This window comes from Alligator mississippiensis, chromosome 10 (genome assembly GCF_030867095.1).
Source record: "Alligator mississippiensis isolate rAllMis1 chromosome 10, rAllMis1, whole genome shotgun sequence".
In the NCBI taxonomy this organism is placed as follows: Eukaryota; Metazoa; Chordata; order Crocodylia; family Alligatoridae; genus Alligator; species Alligator mississippiensis.
The window spans coordinates 73,978,844-73,983,223 of NC_081833.1; the positions used below are offsets into that span (position 1 = coordinate 73,978,844).

The 4,380-nt window shown below is 55.1% G+C and overlaps 1 long non-coding RNA gene across 1 annotated transcript in view; it reads right to left on the reverse strand.

Annotated features, from left to right (window-relative positions):
- LOC109284066 (uncharacterized) overlaps window positions 1–3,148 on the reverse strand; it is a 29,574-nt gene extending 26,426 nt beyond the window's left edge. Inside the window, exons 1-2 of the long non-coding RNA XR_009455311.1 lie at window positions 1,837–3,148; window positions 307–393 (exon numbers count right to left, since the gene is read on the reverse strand). This is a non-coding gene — a long non-coding RNA (uncharacterized LOC109284066). The remainder of the gene's footprint in view (window positions 1–306; window positions 394–1,836) is intronic.
- Window positions 3,149–4,380: the final 1,232 nt, after the last annotated feature.

Consider the following 4,380-nt stretch of genomic DNA (forward strand, 5'->3'; position numbering starts at 1 on the left):
GCAATGGCACCCCTGCAACCCCTGATGCTATCGTCCTTCCATACTCACACCAAGCATTCACCGTGAGCACGGTGCCCGGCGAAGGACAGAGTTGCTCCTGCTGCAGCAAACCCCAGCAGGAGCAAGAGGAAGGGGGGAAAAGACAACTTGCAGCAAAACTGCTCCCTCTTGGGTCATCAGAGAGTGCATCGATGGCTGCTTTCTGTGATCCGCAACCTGGTACCCCAAGGGCACCTAGAAGGGGGACCTGGCCCCCAAAAGCCGGAGAGCCACCGTGAAAGGCTGAATGAGGGCCATGAGCCTTACCTGCCTCTCTGCCCGATGTCACCACTATGTCATAGCCCCTGCGGTCTCTGTGCTGGGCATCCTTCAAGCAACCCCGAGACTCGGCTCCTGCGGAGAAGAGGAGAAGGAAATGCAGCGTGAAGTTCAAGGCTCGGCAACTCCCCTCCTGCCAGCCCCGTGTCACCCAGACTCGCCGCAGGGCAGCCCGCTCGCCCCCACGGCTCCTGCTCCTATCCGCACACCCTGGGACTCGGCCGCATTTCCTCAGCCCATGCAAGCCACGAGCTGCCATTCACACCTTGCACCTCTGCAGAGAGCCAGCTGCCTTTGGACAGCACCTTGCAGCATCAGGGCCTTAAAACTGCTATAGGGGCAAGGCTGCAGGGGGAATGCTGCTACCTCGGGGGTTCCCCAGCACCCACAGAGGCGACTCAGGACCAGACCCCACAGAAACTAGGCACTGGCAGAGCACAGTTACCCAGGCCAGGCTTCTCCAAGCATGGAAACAAGGACAAGGAAAACAGATGGGTGCATGCTTGGATGCCGTCCTGACTCAGACCTCAAAAATCAAGGTGTGCCCGCGACACCAGTGTTGCCATGCCCACTTCTGCAAGGGGGACTCTGAGTTCGGAGGACGCCAAGCTACTCAGCTCTTCCAAAAGTGCCAGATAGGCTGTATCTAAATCAGGTTCTGAACAAGCTGCATCTCCGCGGAGTTACCTCCTCCCCCCGCCCCGCTCCCTCCTTCCAAGGCTATTTTTGAACTGAAAATGCAAGCTGCCAAGGACTCGGTGCGCTTGGAGCAGACCTCAGCACTGTGCACTCCTCTGCTCGGCACTTTTCCTCCACGCTCGCGGCCCAAGAGGAGCTACAGCTGCTTCCCTTGGACGCACGGCAAAGCAGCTGACCCTTTGCCCTCGCTTGCTCTTCTCGGGGCCTGGCAATATTGGGTTTGCAGTGGGCTTCCCACAGAGCGCTCCCAAGCCCTGCCTTCACCGGATTCATGCAGTAAATCCGTGCACCATGATTAAGGCAGCCGTTCGCACGGCAGGCTGCAGCTGACGGCTTTGTGGGGCACCGGCTGCAAAGCAATTTCAAGGGCAGGGGTCAGTTCATCCCCGTTGCAGCAAAGGTCAGGGTCAGAGAATGCCTTGCCAGCAACTTGTGAGCTATCCCTTTTGTTAGGGCAGACCCTAGAAGCAAAGATCAGGGGCCCTTCGGGCTGGATGCCATTCCAAACCCATCCTGGCAGCCCCTGCCCCAGGGAGCTACAGTCAAAATAAACAGGCCAGGAGGGGAAACTGAGGCACAGTGCAGGGACATAACTTGCTCTGGGTCCTGTACCAAGAAGTGGCCCTGCTTTTCCCCATTGTCAGTCCAGCACTGCATCCACTAGGCCCCAGTGCCACCCCACCCGGTCTTTGGGAAGTACCAAAATGCAAGCAATACATCCAGGGGGCTGGGGAAAGGTGGGTGGAGGGGTGGGCTACAGCAGGGATGGACTTTCCAAATACTCCCATATGGGGCTGGTTGGGGAGGGTCCTCTCCTACCCCTGTGCTCCTCTTCTTCTAACCGCAGGGATCCCAGCACCGTGCACTGCCCCGTTCCCGGTGAAGAGCTGCCTGTGGCATCTGCAAGCACCGAATGAAGCTTTAATAGCAAGGGCTCTGCTCAGCAACTGGAGTGAGCTATGTTGTCCTAACCATGCACACCAGGAGCTGGTTAGCAGAGCAACTTGGAGGCCGTTAACTCCCCTCATTAAACCCCATGGGCTTATAGCATCACGACTCCTCCACGTCAACAAGCAACCTGCGTGGTCTAGGAATGAGATCCTGACTTTGCAGGGGTTTTCCAGGGCTGGATTCACTTGAGCCTTGATCTTGCCTATGTGGCAAGCTATTGAGAGCAGACTTGCCACCGACCGCACACGGGAAGTGTCCTTGCAGAGGCTGTGCGGCCACTGCAGTTCCCACCCCGGCTTGCCGGACACCAGCTTCCCCATGCACATGAGCTGCTCCGATACCACTCAACAATAGGTGTAAGGCTAGCCCGGTATCACAGGGATAAAATGACCTGCCTCTCAAACAGATGGAGAAGGTCAATTAGTAATTTAAAGCTCAAAATGCTATATAAAGGCTAAGTACTATTACCCTGACATTCAGCTTGGCCAAACCACAAACAATAGTCACTGTAGGTGTTGTTACCCCTCATTAAAATCCCCAGTAATGAGTCACTGAAGCATTTCAGCACAACACGTAGCACTACCCCACATCAGCATGGCAACTACAGGCTGTGCCCCCCCCAGTTTGGATACACAGGTCTCCCAGCTATCTAGCTGTAGGCTTCAAGGTCTCACTGGGACATTGCTGCTGCCTGGGAAAGCCCGAGTCAGGGAGCACAGCGGTGGTGTTACCCCAGTCCTTGCACTGGAGGTGAATGGGACATAGCAAGGACACTAGCATGGACGCCCAGAGCAGCACTGGGAGTCACCAGAGGTAGGGCACAGGGGAAGGGGGTTGTTGGATTACCTCCAAGCATCGGGTTTACACTACCACCAACCCCTGCTAGCAGAGCTGGAAAGGAGGCCTGCTTTAAATAGGGTCTGAAGCCATATTCCTGCCTCCTTAGCTGGGGAACCACCCAAAGGAGGGGGGGAAGGTTAGGCTGGACTCATCTATATATGAATTATATATATTTTATATATGAATGAGAGATACACAAGCTCCAGCAAACAAGGGCTACAGCTCCCAGGCCCTGGGGAATGAGCCATGTACAGAACGGGCACAAGCCCTTGCCTTCCCTTAGCCTGGAGCAAGCCCTATGGAGAAAGCAAATATCCTATGTAGCTATTATCAGGCTGAAATGCTGACCTGCTGTCTTCAGCTTTTCCCGGCCACTTGCCTAGAGCAACTGCCCTGAGGCTCATAAGCTGCTGAGCAGCCTACATGCCTCTGGCTGTGGTTCTGCACAGGCAGCGTTTTGCTGCGTTTTGTCCTCACCTTGCTGGTTTAAATGCCCTCCCGTTGCTGCTGAGAGCAGTTCTGATCTGATTGATCGTTCCTGGCTAAGCACCTGCATCTGTTGCCTCCGGTCTGAGCTCCTTGGAGCTAGGATGCTTTTTTCCTCGGGTTTGTCTAACATGCCCATCACCGTGGTCTCCGGGCACCCTGCAGCCTGGTGTGATTAGCGTCTGTCCATCAGATTTGCCCACCTGCGGCACTGCCATCTTGGTGTGTGGTTCTGCTCGGGGAAATCCCTCGTCTCTTGTGAGTGGGAGCTGGTCAGGCCCTTTCTTTGGGGGGCTGTTACTTATCCTGGGTTTTTCTGGGGCCAGGCACCCCTTTAATCTTCTCCCAGCCCAGCTCAAGTGTCTGCAGGGTTTATAAGCTGCGTGCAACCTATTATGAAGGGATTACGTGGTGCAGCATAGTGGGCTTTGCTGGAGACAATGCTGCCCCGGCGGAGGTGCTGGAGAGGAGATACAGACCGGTCCATTGACTTACTTTGCTTCTTTAAAAAGCCTTCACAATAGAAAACACCTGCAAAGGAAACAGGAGCCCTGGCTTTTATCCCTGCATCTGGCACCAGCTCATATTAGGGGATGGTTGCCAACTCCCTCACCTCTCTGCCTCAGTTTCCCCATGAGCAAAGTAGGGAATGTGTCTGTAGGGGCAGCAGGGCAGTGCTTTCATGGTCTGGGATGGAGGTGCACAGCATGGCAGCACTGCTGCGGTACCAATGGCCCACTACTCAGATGAGCACGGAGGGAGTACAGCAGAGGAGGGAGAGAGAAAGGGCTATGTGATTACACCAACAAGTGATTTGAGTGAAGTAATCAGTAAAGGGATGTCTCAACCCCACCGAGCCCTGCCAGCCCCTGGGGAGGAGACCCAGCCCCCAAGGTCTCTTAGCTCATGACTTTAACCTTTACCTGTATGCATGAGCTGGCGGGGGAGGACGTGTTGTGTGTATTCGTGGATTCAGAGACAACACGTAGCTGGCCTAACTCCAGCATATGGGTTTTTCCCTCCCCTCCCGAAATATATCTCTTTTCCAAGCAGTGAACAAAATAAGTCTTCCTTTTACAACCCAAG